Source organism: Podarcis bocagei, assembly GCF_964188305.1.
Source record: "Podarcis bocagei genome assembly, chromosome: 14".
NCBI classification, from domain to species: Eukaryota; Metazoa; Chordata; class Lepidosauria; order Squamata; family Lacertidae; genus Podarcis; species Podarcis bocagei.
In genome coordinates, this window is record NC_138139.1 from 18634249 (window position 1) to 18650319 (window position 16071).

At 45.3% G+C, this 16071-nt stretch overlaps 1 protein-coding gene across 5 annotated transcripts in view; it reads right to left on the bottom strand.

Moving 5' to 3' along the window:
* The window catches only part of ZFAND6 (zinc finger AN1-type containing 6), an 84300-nt gene that overhangs the window by 53974 nt on the left and 14255 nt on the right, over positions 1-16071 (bottom strand). For 3 of the 5 annotated variants that reach the window (XM_081171303.1, XM_081171302.1, XM_081171299.1), the window contains exon 1: positions 10341-10497. The exons of 1 other annotated variant lie outside the window; for it this stretch is intronic. The gene's annotated coding sequence lies outside the window, so the exon portion shown is untranslated. Of the gene's footprint in view, positions 1-8885; positions 9353-10340; positions 10498-16071 lie in introns of those variants that run through there. One more of the 5 variants, XM_081171301.1, reaches the window with a different exon arrangement.

The window sequence follows — 16071 nt, forward strand, 5'->3', positions numbered from 1 at the left end:
AAAAGAGAAAAATAAATCTATTCTCTGCTACTGCTGCTGACATTGCCAGTCAAAGAAGAGGGGGAAAGCGTAGCTCTGCTCTCTCATTTGACAACTGTGTGGAAGCCAAAACTTTCCCAAAGCAGGAACAAATATGCCTTTCTGGGGGCACCTAAGGCAAGGCTGAACAAAGTTGGCAGCGCATGCTCTCATCTTCAGCCCGTAATTTAGCAGCAGAGGGAGAGCGCCTGACCACAGGGTCCTGTGGCAAGGTTCACAGATGCCTTGGTCATGGAAGGAAAGCAGCTGTGTGTGGCGAGGTGGGGAGCGGGGAGAATCATGAGCTGTGCAGGGTGCCAGACTGAGTCTTCAGATGTACTGTATTTTTTGCACCATAACACTCACTTTTTTCCTCCTAAAAAGTAAGGGGAAATGTCTGTGCGTGTTATGGAGGGAATGCCTACGGGTGGCATGCCTACAGATTTTCCTCCTCTAAAAACTACGCACGTGTTATGGTCGGGTGCGTGTTATAGAGCGAAAAAATATGGTAGGTCCCTCCTATTTTAAGTAATCAACAGCCCAAGTGCACAACAAGACAAGCTTCAGACTAGGCAGCAGATCCTCACACAAACAAGAACAATAGTGGCCAGTGGGGTGGGGGTAGGAATCCCAGCAAGCTGCTCCATTACTTCTGAGCTCTGAAATTAACCCAACAGGCACAAAGTTTCTTGGCACACTGCACTGTGGCCCAGCCAAGCCAAAACAGAAACTGGGCTTGAGGGTGATGGCAGAGAATGGTTGGCCTCTCCCTTGGCAACCCCAGGTGCCCTACCTAGCAAGTTTTGCTTCATATTTCAGAATCCCACATGCACAGGGAACCTGCATCAGAATAACCAGAAATGACAAATCCATGAAGGCGGCTTTACACAGTTTTTGCCACCCTAGGAATTAATGATAACAAGAGCAGGATAAAAATATTTATATGCATAAGCCAGGAGGACACATTATTTATAACCAAGCTCAGATAAATGACATTATCAATCTGTAGCCTTAAGTGAGGGGAGACCTGCAACTCTCAGCTATTGTTGGGACTCCCACTCCCATCAACCTTAGCAAGCATGGCCAATGGGTAGAGATGGTAGGAAGAACAAAAATGTCACATCCCATACCCACACCTTAACAGCTGCATATAGGGCTAGGACTGGCTATACGGGATGCAGAAAAATCCAGCTGCAGTTCAGATCTTATTCTGATCCACAGAATTGCACTGTCCTGTTGGCTGAGCTGAATTTCTACAGGTACGTTCAAACTTGATCCTCATCTTCATCTTCTGTGCTGATGATGTTTATACCTTAATAGGATTAAGGTTTCGCATTCCCCGAGGTTAAGACACTCTTTCAGATAGCCCACGTCCTACCCATTCTTCAGAATAGGGACTGAATTGTTCCAACAGGTCAAAGACCCAGCAAATGAAGTATCAGATGAGATGGCATTGTTTACCACTATTAGAAGTCACAACTCTGAAGAATTTGGATCACTACTATTCCAGCCAAGCTGGTTCCAAAGAAATTGTTCTGCTTTCCTTTGGATCACATCAGCGAGGCTGAAAGAGAGGTCTTGTTGTCTGGGCAGCCCAGGACTTCCATATATGATGCCCACACTTCCAGGGAGGTCACTTCCATGCTGCTAACACAGCAGCTTGGTTTGGCTTGACTTCACACACACACACACACACACACACACACACACCATTGTCTCTTGAGACATAAGGATGCCAAGAACTTTTCCTGAGGCTCACAAGCCAAATTCAACAACGGCAGATCTAAATATTACCTCCACATTTCCATCTCTTAAGGTGCCTTCAATTACATCTTTAACCAACATTTCCTTATGCATTAAGAGTTTCCCTGAACCAGGAAGTTACAAAAGGGGCTGTTCATCAGTACCTTTCACATGCAATATTTGAAGAATTCAAAACATTTTGGAGCACCCCTTGACCCTTGTGATCTTTGACAGGTGACATAATATACCCTGTTGTACACCAGGCATATAAATCAGTGTTCAAGGTTCAAGGAGAGGTGCAGGTCTCTCACCATTACAATGAAAAGAGAAGTTTTGGAGATCTATGTCTCCACTTTGGCATGGAATATAGCGTCCAATTTTTAAGCAGCATTTTCTAGATGTCTAGAGTTAGACACCAGCCAAGGGATTCAAAAACAATGCATTTACGTTTTTTGAAAATACCATTAAGAAAAGACTTTAAGAAACAAACTGGAGAGTATATGGGGCACGTAACAACACTAGAAGTGACAAGAAAATGCATGACTGCACTTCTGATTTGTCTGGGTTTTTTGTACCACAGTGTGGAGGGAGGAGTTTAAGCTTCCCTTCCTGCCACTTTCCTGATAAATATCCCCCCACCCTCAACAGAAAAAAGCTACTATGTGTTTGGACCAAGTGCCCTACAGCTACTATTTTTAAGAGGCAGGAATACAATCACAAATCTCTTGTGTTGACTACCTGGGGTCTAGGTTTGATAGCTTGAGTCAAGGAGGCCTGCAGCCTGAGAGACTGCCCTTTTCCAGCAGGTCACTGTGTTCTGCAAGAGTATTTCTTTTTAAAGTCCCTCAAATATCAGAAGTCTGCTCCACCACTGTAATTCAGAGCAGGGCTTTCAGTGTGGCTGCTCCTGTTTTGTGGAATAACATCCAGAATGAGATAAGACAAGTGCCCACTAGCTGTACTTTACAGAAACAAATGAAGGCATTTTTGTTTCAACAAGCTGGGTGTGTGTGAAAGATCTTCACTTTGGGCTTCTTAAACTTGCATTTAGTTGGGGTTTCGTTGGTAACTGGAAAAAACACCCCTGTATTTATTAAATACAAATGTAAAAAGCAGTTCATACATTAATAAAAAATAAAAAGCAAAAAATCATAGATGCTTCATTCTCTGACCTAAATTCAATGGAACAGAAACAATAAAATGACTTTTAAAAAGGTATTCATACCTATCATTATCAGATAACTTAGGAGTTTCATTCCACACTGGGAAAACCCAGTCAGATGGATGGGGTATAAACAATAAATTTATTATTATTATTAAACACTGCCCTGTAATTAAGCTTTTTCTTAATTAAAAATACTTTGCCTCCAACAATTTTAACTGTTGCCTAATCAACTGGGCAATTGCTTTAACAGCCAGAGAGATTAAGAATTCTTCAGTTCTTTGGTTTAAATGCATAATACTACTGTCCTGCTGATAACTAGCGATGCCCTCTTTCGAATCTCTTTAAGTGGAATAATGTGTTTTAAAAACAGCTAAGCCCCACCTGCACTATAATTTCAAGGCCGTATCAAATCACTTTAAACAATCATGGTTTCTTCCACAGAAACCTAGTTTAAGGGTGCTGAGAGTTGTTAGGAGACCCCTCCTCCACTATTCCTTTAAAGTAACACTGCCCAAAATTCCCTGTGAAGATGGAATGAATGCTAAACTAATCAGGGAACAGTAGCTCTGTAAGGGAAATAGGGCCCTCCTAACAACTCTCAGCACACATAATGAGCTACAGTTCCCAGGATTCTTTAGGGGAAGTTGTGGCCATTTAAAGCACTATGATACAGCTTTAAATGTATAGCGCAGATGGGGCCCAAGATTTCGTTTAAGGTACATTTCAAACGGGATGACTTTTTCAGTTATCAATATGAATGGATAGGATGCAACATATAATCCACCTTGTTCGCGGACAATTCTGTGTGCAAGATCTAATACAGCGTTGAGGGACCTCAGATTCCAGCCTCTCAATCTAGCCCCCAGGACACTCTTTGGGCCATGCCCCTGATGGACTGGATCTGCTCAACTGCTTTTGTCTGGCGGGCTGTTTCCTCGGACTGTGATAACTAACCTTCTTGTTTGGATGGGCTGTGAAGATAAGTGAGTACATGTATAAACCTCTGACTTCTGCGCAGATGGAATATAGCCTACTGCACAAGGGTAATGATCACACCCATTGTGGAGTAATGGTCAGAGCGTTGGACTACGAACTGGGAGACCAGGGTTCAAATCCCCATTCCGCCACAAACCTCGCTGGGCAACCTTGTGCTAGTCACCATCTCTCAGCCTAACCTACCTCACAGGGTTGTTGTGAGGAAAACATGGGAAAGGGAGGAATGGTAGGCACCACCTTGAGCTCCTTGGAGGAGGCAAAGTGGGGTGTAAATGTAATAAAATAATAGCAATTCATTGCTCCAAGCACTTTTGTCCCTGACCTGCTCAGCATTCGGTATGCAGCTCCCAGAATGTTGATCATGAGGGAATGCCACCCTCAGGCTGAAAAACATTCCCCACCCCTGATCTAATAACACCATCCAGGTCAAGGCACCATCCAAGTAAAAACGGCTTCTAACAACATGCTTTCACCACCTTGGCCCCTTTTCATACAAGAAGTCACTCAATTAAAAGGGGGGGAGGAGACCCAAAAGTTATACTGTACAGCAAGTGGTCTTAATACGAAGTGCTGTCTATTTTCAAAGACATAGCACTCTGCTTATTACAAGAAGTTTTGTGGCAATTTGCATACTAAAAATTTTAGGAAGATGTAATGAAAGGAATTAGTGAAGATGTTAAGGTTGAAATTCATGTCTGTGGGATCTGTGAAAGATTTGTTTCTACTGCAATCAAATGGTGAAGCAAACAGTTGAGAAATAATAGTTCTCTGGAAGGAAAGGGGGGAGTAGCAACAGAGGCCCGAGAGAACATCTTTTGGACAGAGATAAGCCATTGAGTTGAGGCAGCAAGAAACCCAAATCACTTATTCTAGAAAAACTTCTGACACTACAGTCTCGGGAGCATGGCTGAACGACATATCAAAATATTTATCAGAAATAAAGTAAAGCTATGAATAAACCGGGTATTTTGTAAAGTGTCAAAATTCTCCATTTTGTTTCAAGGCTGCTACCTTAAGCAAAACTTTCAAGGGGATAAGCACCAAGCTCTCTAGACTTAGAACTTTTGCCTTATTTAACAAAATTTATACATTTACTCAGAAAGTCTCTAAATGGTTTACAAAGGGCAATCTAAACTATCCCTTAAAACACCAATGAAAGCAAACATTAAAAACAAACTGACATGAAATTGTATCAAAAACTAAACAAAACCAGCAATTTACAAACTATTATAAGGGGGGCGGGAATACATGCCAGTGCAGACTTGTTGAAACATATCTTTTTAGCAGGTGCCAAACACAATACAGCAAAATTGCCTGCCTGATATCAATAGGTAGGGAGTTCCAGGTGCTGCCATAATGAATGATCAATTCCTTGCAAGTGAGGGATGAACATTACATGAGATATGTACAAACAAAGCATTCTTAACAGTCACTATGAGGCAGAAAGATATTCCCCCACCTTTATGGCTGATATTTTGTATCCTAGAAGCATTTTTACATTTCTGGGTGTCTCCACAACCGAAAAACATTGTCAAACGAGAGAAAATTCAAAGAGCGGCAATAAAAGCCATCAATGAGTTGAAAGCCAAAAGACAGTGAGGAATAAATTATAAGGCCTAAAAATAAAGCACATTTTTTAAAAGGACCCAAGGTTCAATAAGCATCTACAATTCAAGAAAGGAACTAAGTTATTTAAATGCAGTTTCTTATAGGGATTACACAAGGAGTTTTACTGTTCTGCTTAAGGCTTCCGAGCAAAAGTTACGAAGTCTGATTATGTACCAGCCTTAAACCACAGGAGTCACCTACTAACATTAAGTGGGAGTCAGCAATGGCACAGTACCACAATGATTCTTTACAGGAAGCAAATCACCCTTGGCTCTGGGTGTCTTCTCTGCTCTCATACCTCGTGGGCAAGGTTGCAGACAGAAACAAGTCCAGGCACAGATTTATTTATTTTTTAAAAAAAACTGTGCATGGCACACTTGTAAACTTTGGATACGGTTGCCAGCCACCCGTTCTTTTCTCAACGAAACAATAAACAGCACACCGTACGCACGTGTCAGAAGATCATTAAGAACAGCTAAAAGGTTCTCCAGGTCCAAATTCAAGGCACAAATCTATGGCACATGTTCACAAACAGCACTCAAAACAAGAGTGAAAAAACACACAAACCCAATTATGACTGAGTTCTTGTGAAGGTGGAAACGAGGTCAACATCAGGCTTGCAATTGTAAGCTCCCACAACCCTGCAGGGGGCCCACTCCTAGTCTCCCAGGCAAACCATGAACCCTAACCATGAACTCTGGAAGAGGGAAATCACGGTTTCGGAGGTACTAAGCCAAACCATGGCTTAGCTCCCAGCAGTACAGCATCAGCAGGACCAAAAGAGATCCAGCTAAGCAGATATATTATCCTCTTTGGGAGCTCGCACACTCATGCTAAGCCATAGGGTAGCTTAGTGCAATGTGCACACTGAACCAATGTGAAAAAAAGTGAGTAGTGTACTCTTCTGCCCTCCTGGGCAGAAACAGCTGGCTGGAGGCACAATTCTCCATCCACTCTAACCCCAATGCAATACAAAAGACTAATACTATACAAGTCACTATTTTTCCTCTTAGCCTGAAGGCAAAGAAGGAGGAACAGGCTAAGCATACATCCCACAACAAAATTGGTAGTGCTAACAGTGCAAAAATGGCAAAAATGAAGAACTTTACTGCTTGAAATAAACTGCAGCTGTCTGGAAAAGTAGACACAAATGTGTTCTCATTGGATAGACTTTGTGGGGGGGGGGCTCAATTCATTGCCATATTTAGGTCTAAGACAGCAAGGAACAGTAACCTGCAGAAATTCACTTTAAAAAAATGTCCCAGTCGACAGCTCCAGGCAAGTTAAATCACTTTTGACCTTCTTCTGCCCAAGAGCTTGTATTCTGATCTTTCCTGTAATAGGCTAAACATTAATAAAATTAAATCACATTGTCTAGCATTGCCATGAGTTTAATAACCACCTGGACAAAAAAGGGAATTTGTAGCCAAAGACAAAGCTCCCAGTTCTAACAAGATTAAACATATAATGCAGAACATGATACACCTCATGAAAGGCATTAAGGAAGGCTATACAATCCAAAGCAGACTTACCTAGAATCTAATTCTCTTGAGATCAAATGAAAAGTTTGGAACCAGGGTGCAGGTTAACAGAAGAAAAATCAGCCCAGAAGTAAATACAATGAACAGTGACCGCAAACAAACCTTACAGGTGGTCTCTTTGACAAATGTCTGTGGGCCCCCCAGGCCAGCTCAGAGCCCCACAGCTCTAACCAAAGCACCCCAAACCACAGGCACTTCTAACTGGTCTATTTATTTCCTGGATATCCCGTCACCTGATTGACTCATACTCCACAGGGCAAGGCAGCTGGGGACAAAAACAACAGCTGCTTGAGGTTAAACTCACATCCCTCAGCATGTTTACATGTTGGGGGCAGTGAGGCTGCACATCAGCCCACATCACCTCCCCTCTTCCCAAATCACATACCAACTCTTCCCCATTGGGGAATGCCCCTGCCTTCCAGAACCTGCTGGAGGCAGGAGCTGCTATTTCCTGTTTCTCCTAAAACTCTACCAAGCCTCCCACATCCCATGATAAGGTCTCTGTATTCCTTTGCTACTTCCTTCCAGGGCTCTAATAGGTCCCTTGGTGTGCTGATAACCACCACTGACACACACACACACACACACACACACACACACACAAATACTTGTCCTCCCATGAATCTAGTCCACCCGTTTTGTAAGATTCCTCTTTACATCCAGTAGGCAGGCCTAAGAAAAGACAATTTTGTCCCCAGCCCATTTCCAAGCAGATACCAATCACCTAGCACCCTTTCCCTTCTGGCAGCATTTTTTTTTGTTTCTGCCTGTCCCAAATGTCGAGCAGAGTTCTCTGCCTGCTCAGAAGCTACTGAAGAGTGTAACGTCACATCACATTTCATTCCCCATCCTAATGTCTTCTTCCCCAGTTCCTTGGGACAGGCATTGCGAACCTTCCGCTCCTCCAGATGCTGCTTAACTACAATTCCCATCATCCCTGGCCACTTTTCTTGCTAGCAGGGACTGATGGGAACTGCAGTTCAGCAACATCTGGAGGGCCAAAATGCCAAAGGTTTCCCATAGCAGTTTTAGGATGACTGAAGGCCCCATGCTGGAACAACTGTCAGAGAACTTCAAGGAGTTAATGTACCCTATATAGTACATGGATGGGGAACCTGTGGTTCTTGAGATGTTGCTGCACAATTCCCATTAGCCCTGGCCATTGATCATGCTGGCTGGGGCTGATGGGAGTTGTAGTTCAACAGTATAAGGAGGACCACAGGCTATAGAACAGGCTTCCTCAACCTCAGCCTTCCAGATGTTTTGAGACTACAATTCCCCACATCCCTGACCATTGGTCCTGCTAGCTAGGGATCATGGGAGCTGTAGGCCAAAAACACCTGGAGAGCCAAGGTTGAGGAAGCCTGCTATAGAAGAACCTCGTTCTATTTCCTTAAGATTTGCATAAGGACTGAACTCGGAATCTAATTCCCGCACTTGAAGCTCCCTGACAGACGTTGAAGCAGTCATTCTCTCTGACAGCCTAAATGCCCTCACAGGGCTGTTGTGAAGCTTTCGTTTTTTGTAAAAGACTCCACCAGCTGAGATCTCTGAACACAAGCACAAATAATAAACAGGGAATTACCTTCCCTGATACAACGAAGATTCCATTTTCTTCCTTACGAGATATTTAATATTACCTAGAAGGCAAAGGAAGATGTCTCTTCATGCCCCTGCTGCAGTTTCTCTTAATCTACCACAGGGGTACAATCTTCTGAAAATGAGGAAGGGGTAAACATTCCCCTACATACAGTATAGGTTAAGTTGACTTTAGCCTTTCATAGCATACTTTTTTTTTAAACTAGAAACCCTACCTTTCCATGATGTGTTCTAAGTTGAAGAATAAGAGTGCACTTTCAGGATCTCCAAAGGGTTAAGGTACAACTAACCAGGTGTCCCAAGTCTGTGCTCTCCATTTTAAGAGGTTAGAAAGAGTTTTGCCAGATGATATCAAGGCCCATCTAGCCTGGACTCTTTAGTAAGGAACTGCAGCAACTAGCAGGCAAGTTAAAATAACAAATAAGGGGCCCACCAGAAATTGCCCTGTGGTCTTTCTGATACCCACCCTTGCCTTTAAGCGGAGGTTTCCCAGTGAACCCCCTGCCTCTCAATTACCCCATGAGTGTGTGAACTGGGGTCGGTCCCTATTTGAGAGAGAGAGGAGGTTCTTGGTCTTCCCTTTTCCTCTTACCCAGCCAAAAACCTTTCAGTCTTTAAGTGGCAGCTGTCCATATAACCCCTAACCCTTCCTTCAGCTTTGGGGAGGGGGTGTCAAAGAAGAAAAAGAAGGCACCGCTAAGATCTTTCCCCTCTCCCAATACCCTTTTCCTTCTTATCTTCCCTGAAGTCTACCACTTGGAGCATAAAACTTTACCCTTTGGGGGGGGAGGTGTAAGAAGAGGAAGCATTCCCCAACCCCCCTCCTCCTCTAGTGTAAAGTGCTCTGGAGGGAACTAAAAGTATTTAAGCAAAAGCTTCCCTTGTCATTCTTTCACCCTCCTTTCCTGTGTGTGAAGGGGACAAATAAACAAGCAATTTTAGAGCCCTGTGCCCTCCATAGGGCAAAGTCCTCTGAAGGGGATTATACCCCCCCAACATTTCACCCTCCCCACATATTCCTCTAACCCTCCTTCTGGGGGAAGTAAAGGGAAGAGGGGCTGCCTAAGACCCCTATCCCCCCCCCACCAAAAAGAGTAAGGTCCCCTGGTGGGGGGCAGGAACACATGCACCCCTCCCTAGAGCCTGTTACATCCCCATAGAATTCCCCTTTCCTTCCTTCAAGTTGGGCCCAAAGAGCCTTTTTCTTTGTAGGGGGGGGGAGCTCGCCCCAACTCTTTCCTAAGGTGGGGCTGTAGGCAAATAGAGGGGGGTGGTCTCCCATATCATTTCTCCCCCTTTTCCTCGCCCCTCTCCCAGGTTATGTAAGTGGGGGGCGGGGTGTGGGGGGAGAGGCAGTGAGAAGAATAATGTGAAGAGACCCCCCTCCCTCTCCTACACGACCCTAACCAAGCCTCCTCGGGAGTAAGCCCCACTGAATTCTCCCCCAGGGAAAGTGGGGCAGCTTAAGTAAATATATGGGGGGTAATTTGGGAAGAGGATGGGGGGCAGAGAGAAGAGCCCCACCCCATGTATGTGGGGTAGGGAGGAGAGAGAGAAAAGGGGGGGACCCACTCTTTCCCCCGACACCCCCCCCCACACACGGAGGGGGGAGTGAGGAGAAAAGGCAGCCACTAGCCCACGGGCCCGCGCACGCGCTCTCGCTCTCTCACCTGACTCCGCGGGAGGGGAGGGGGGCTCGCGAGGGTCCTCGCGCCGCAGAGTTCCAGCCGCCGCTTGGCTCCTCCGAGTCTTCAATAAACTTTTTTTTTTTCCTCTCCCCCTTTTCCTCCTTTCCCTTCCTCTCCTCCCCGGCCCCGCCCTGTCCGACAGAAACCGACGCGGGCGGGCGCTGATTGGCGGAAGCCGGGCGGGCGGGCGGAAAGGAAAAGGAGGGGGCGGGGACGGGGTAAAGAAAACCCGGGAGGGAGGGAGAAAGGCGGCGCTGTCGCTGCTTTCTGACACGGCTGCTGCCTCCGCCTCCTCTTCCCTTCCTGGTGACTGGCAGCGACTGCCGGGGACGGCGCGCGACGCGAACCAAACTAATAAGAGCGAGTGGGGCGGGCGGAATGGGAAGAAGGGAGGGCTTGAAAGCCAGCTTTAATGTCCTCCAGATGCTCGTTGGACTACAACTCCCATCAGCCCTGAGTAGCGGCCGCGCTGGCGGGAGGCTGATGGGACTTGGAGTCCAACGCTTGATTGAAGCAGCGTTTTCTGGGATCTTTGTTTATTTTTAAGGGACTTAAATGTTTCTTGAAAACAAGCGAGCTGCAAGCAACTAGGCTCTGGACCATAGCTGTCAACGTTTCCCCTTTTTTAAAGGGAAATTCCCTTATTCCGAATAGGATTCCTCGCAAGAAAAGGGAAAAGTTGACAGCTATGCTCTGGACAGATAAGGGAACGGCTGTCGCTCAGAGGCAGGGCTTCTCGAGAAGGTCCCCGATTCAAATGCCGACATCTCCCGGTTAAGCTGGGGCTGCACTCTTGCCTGGAACCGAAGCTAAAAGTCACGGCTTCCTGCCAATAATCCTGGGGAACTGTAGTTTGGTGGAGGGTGCTGGGAATTGTAGTTCCGAGACAAACTGCAGTTCCCAGGCTTGGGGGGGGGGGGCCGACATGATCGTTGATGTGTTATCAAAATGCTTTGATGTATGGTGTGGAGGTTACTTTTGTGCTTTGCCTGAGATCGTTTTTTATACCAAATACTGATCCTGGCTGACTATGCAAAATAATAATGGAATTTTTTTTTATCTCTGAGTATGCGCAAAATATATTTTCCCCCATCCCCACCCCCTTGAGACGCTGCAGCCTACGCTTACTAGAAGTGCCAATAGTCTTCCTCTGTGCCTGCATTGCTTTTCTGTGTATTTATCACCTGTGTGTTAGTCTGGCAGCTATTTAATAGGTGGGGTTTTTCCTGCCATTTAATCTCCATTCTGGAGAAGGGTGAGGTCTCATGACACCTGTTGGGCAAAAGCTTCTTGCACTGCGGGAGGTTAGACTAGATGACCCTAATGGTCCCATCCAACTCTACAATTCATACGTTTACAGCACACAGCTAAAGCCTCAGCGCCTAGGGCTTGCCGATCGAAAGGTCGGCGGTTCGAATCCCCGCGGCGGGGTGCGCTCCCGCTGCTCGGTCCCAGCGCCTGCCAACCTAGCAGTTCGAAAGCACCCCCGGGTGCAAGTAGATAAATAGGTACCGCTTACCAGCGGGAAGGTAAACGGCGTTCCGTGTGCTGCGCTGGCTCGCCAGATGCAGCTTTGTCACGCTGGCCACGTGACCCGGAAGTGTCTCCGGACAGCGCTGGCCCCCGGCCAATAGATGTGAGATGGGCGCACAAACCCCAGAGTCTGTCAAGACTGGCCCGTTCGGGCAGGGGTACCTTTACCTTTACCTTTAACAGTCATGGCTCCCTCTTCCCCCACCAAAAAAGCCTGGGAACGGTAGTTTGTTAAGGGCACTGATAGTTGTTAAAAGACCCACTATTCCCCACACAGAGCTACAATTCTCAGAGTGGTTTAACAACCAATTCTTCATAGAGAAGTCTGAATCCAGACTTGGGGAAGAAATATATTCAATAAACAAAGCAAGCTCTATAAGGGAAATTAGAGTCTCCCACTAACCCATCATGTCCATATTCAAAAGCATACAGCGGGACAAGATGGTAGCATACTTAACAAAAGCTCATGCCATTCATTTTTCCGGTGCCACAAGATTCAGTGGGGGTTTTTTTTAGACACTAAGCATGAGAAAATAAGGCTGCCGCATGACAAAAGAAACATTAGTCATTCATCAGATGATTTTTAATTGATTCATCGATGAATTAATTGATTTAAATGGCAAGCCTTCACAAAGGAATAAAAACAATCATTCTGAAGTGGGGAAACATAAGATGACACGTGCAAATTAATCATCAGAGGCTGTGTGGCATAGTGGTTACAGTGTTGGGCTAAGACCTGAGAGGCCTAGGTTTAGTTCCCCACTAGGCTATGAGGTTCATTGGGTGAGTCACACCCAGTGTCACACAGGATGAAATTACGAGGGAAGACAAGCCACACTGAGCTCCTTGGAGGAAAGCGCACGTCCAAATATAATACCAAAACAAAACAAAAAATTGCAAGAGAAATTCTCTGTTGTGTGTCAGAGTCCAACAAAGGCATCTGCCATCCCAAGTGCAATTGTACTGAATTTATAGTTCATTTTTTGAATTACCGTATTTTTCGCTCTATAACACGCACCCGACCATAACACGCACGTAGTTTTTAGAGGAGGAAAATCCGTAGGCATGCCACCCGTAGGCATACCCTCCATAACACGCACAGACATTTCCCCTTACTTTTTAGGAAGAAAAAAGTGAGTGTTATGGTGCAAAAAATACGGTAACTGCTACCTGCTTAACTGGGTCACTTTTTATGAGTCAAAAAGGCTGCAATCCTAGATCCATTTACTTGGGCGTACGCCCCATTGCACATCACTGGGCTTCCTTCATTGCCTAACAGTGCAATCCTATACAATCTACTGCAAATAGAAGTCAAGTCCTATGTTGTTCAATAGCACTTCTTCCATTTTACGTTGCTGTCCTAATAGAAGACATTTCATTGACCTACCTAGTGACACAGGCACACACCCCTGTCCAGCCGAATGACTACCTAGCTGACTTCATTGTTCATTAGAGCAGTAGCTATTAGAGAGGAGCTAATCCACAGCCTAACAACAACCCCATATAGCATAGAAGAGCCAGTGTGGTGTAGTGGTTAGAGTGTCGGACTAGGACCTGGGAGAACAGGGTTCGATTCCCCACTCAGCCGTGAAGCTCACTGGGTGACCTTGGGCCAGTCCCTGCCTCTCTGCCTCATTTAGGAAGCCACCATATATACTGAACCAGCCCACTGGCCCATCAGGTTCAATATGGTCTGCACTGGTCAGCAGCTGCTTTTCAGGGTTTCAAGTCTTTTTGTGGAGATGTTGGGGATCAAACCTGGAAGCTCTCAAGGTGGTTGTGAGGATTAAATGAGGAGGGGGAGAACCAACTTGATCTCCTCGGAGAAAAATTGGTGGGATATAAATGCAATCACCCAATCAAGAAGATATGTTTACCTATATTTCCCTTTCCTATTTATAGCCCAATAGCCCTTCAACCCTTGGGCTCCAAACTCCTGGGACCTGCTGCTTATTATGGGATAGGGCCATAGTGGCAGAGCTTTTGGGTATGCCTGCCCCAAACAAGTAAACAAAAAGGATATGGCCAAAGAGTGTTTAGAGAAATTTAGTCCCCTTTTACAGTTTATTGTCAAACGAATTTTTCTCAGTATGGTTTTGAAATGTTTCAAGTTAATAAACTCTTACTTCAGCTAGAGATGACTTATATTTGTTTTCTTTCTCTCTCCCCCCCCCCTTTGTACGTCAAAACCAACTGTGGTAAGATATCAGTATGTTTCAAATATATACATATATTTTAGTATTGCAATAGTATAAATTTTTACAACTCGCTATTGTCTTTCGTGCTTTTGAGGTAAAAACGGAAAGGCTCGTCAAGTTAATAATCAGTAATTGACAGGTAACTCTGTAATTATTTGAATGCAATAGTGTTTCACTGAACATAATAAATAAAATGGGTTTGGAGGTGTCAAAAACAGTACAGCAGTCTGCCTCATATTAATCAGCTTGCATTTTTACAAGGAACATTTTGGATCCCCAGGTTAATTAAAGTTACTAGCCCTTCTCCAAAAAGAAGGGTACAGCTGCGTTTACAAAGCATTCGGCAAAATAAAATAAGAAATGGTCTCTCAGCAGCCAGTAATGCCTTTCCAGTCAGTGTGTGTGACTCACCTTCCCTTTCCGGTCAGTGGTGTGAGAACTATTTTATGATGTTCTCAGCAATATGGGTTTTCCTCAACAAAGGTGGCTTGTTATCAGATTCTGAATGAGGATTCACACCAGAGTTAAAGCAATACCACTTTAAACAGTCATGCATTCCCCCAAAGAATCCTGGGATTTCTTAAGGGCGCTGAGAGTTTTTAGGAGACCTTAATTGCTGTCAACTTTTCCCTTTTCTTGCGAGGAATCCTATTCGGAATTAAAGGGAGATGGGAAAAGTTTCTCTCAATATTTTATTCTGTTGCTCTCAAATATTATCTACACATAGCAAATTCCTGCACTCTGCTAGGAGGGTCAAAACAGCTAAAAATTGCAGTTGCTTGCAAAAGCCTAAACCAGCTACTTGAAACTGCTGATGCTAGCTACAGGTCAGAAGGTCGCTTCCTGCCTAGCCAGAAACTGCTGTTAACCGAAAAACCACTAGCAAGATGTTTCCTGCTTTACTTCTGCTTAGTAATGCCCAGCCAGAAACTGCTGTTAACCGAAAAACCACTAGCAAGATGTTTCCTGCTTTACTTCTGCTTTTAAGAAGAGATACGAAGGGAAAGCTTAGCTAGCAAAAGAAGACACGTGTACAAGGAGGTGGGAGGGAGTGCTTGGCTTAGCAGAAAGACAGGAATGTCTAGCAAGCAATAAAAATGTGTTTAGCAAGCAAGTCTGCGGGTATAAGAAAGTCTGCTGAAATGTCTTGCTTTACAGCCAGTACATTTTTAGGAACTATCGAGTTGGCTGTCTCTGAGTACAGACCTTGACTCTGTGCTCAGATCTCAATAAACTCTTTTTCTCCAAAGAAGATATTGCTTTCCTGGTACTTTTGTTCCCTCCGAGGTCCAGGGGATGGCGTGGCTAATGGATCCCTAGGTAAATAAGGCTTCATCTCTCTGGGGGCTCGCTCGGGATTTGCCCCCTCTCCAAATACGGACCGGAGGGCCAGGCTCAACCAAGGTGAACAGCTCCGATCGGCGTTCGCATTTCCAGTGCACACCCTGCCAGTTTGTAGGGGGAAATTGCCACACCGTCCTGGAGTGGAGACATCTGGTTGAGGGAGAATAAGAGGACAGAACGGCGCCGAGGGGACAGGTCCGCAGCGGAAAAAGGTAAGCCCGAAGGAAAGGGCTAGGGGCCCGAGGGAAAGGGCTAGGGGCCCGAGGGAAAGGGCCAGAGGCCTGATCAGCCTCACCTGGTAGTTGGCAGTACAGTGCCCGTGCAGTAAGAATGCCACCAGGAAAGGAATTGGTAAAGGTTTGGGAAAGGGAATGGGGCAGAGGGAATTGAGTGTTTTGTTGACATGTTGTGTGTCAGATACTCCAGTGGATGAATTGTTGAATGAGGGCTAAGGCTTAGTGTCCCCTTGGCCGAGCGATTGTAGGGTTGTGCATTTTCTGACAAACTGTAGCATGTGGAGTGTGAGAGAATTTTGAAAACCCAGTTAGGAGGGGAGTATCTGAAAAAAATAGGGTCTGGAGCAAGCCAATGTATTCCTCTGGAATGCTTTTTAAATAACTGGAAAACAGCCACGAAGA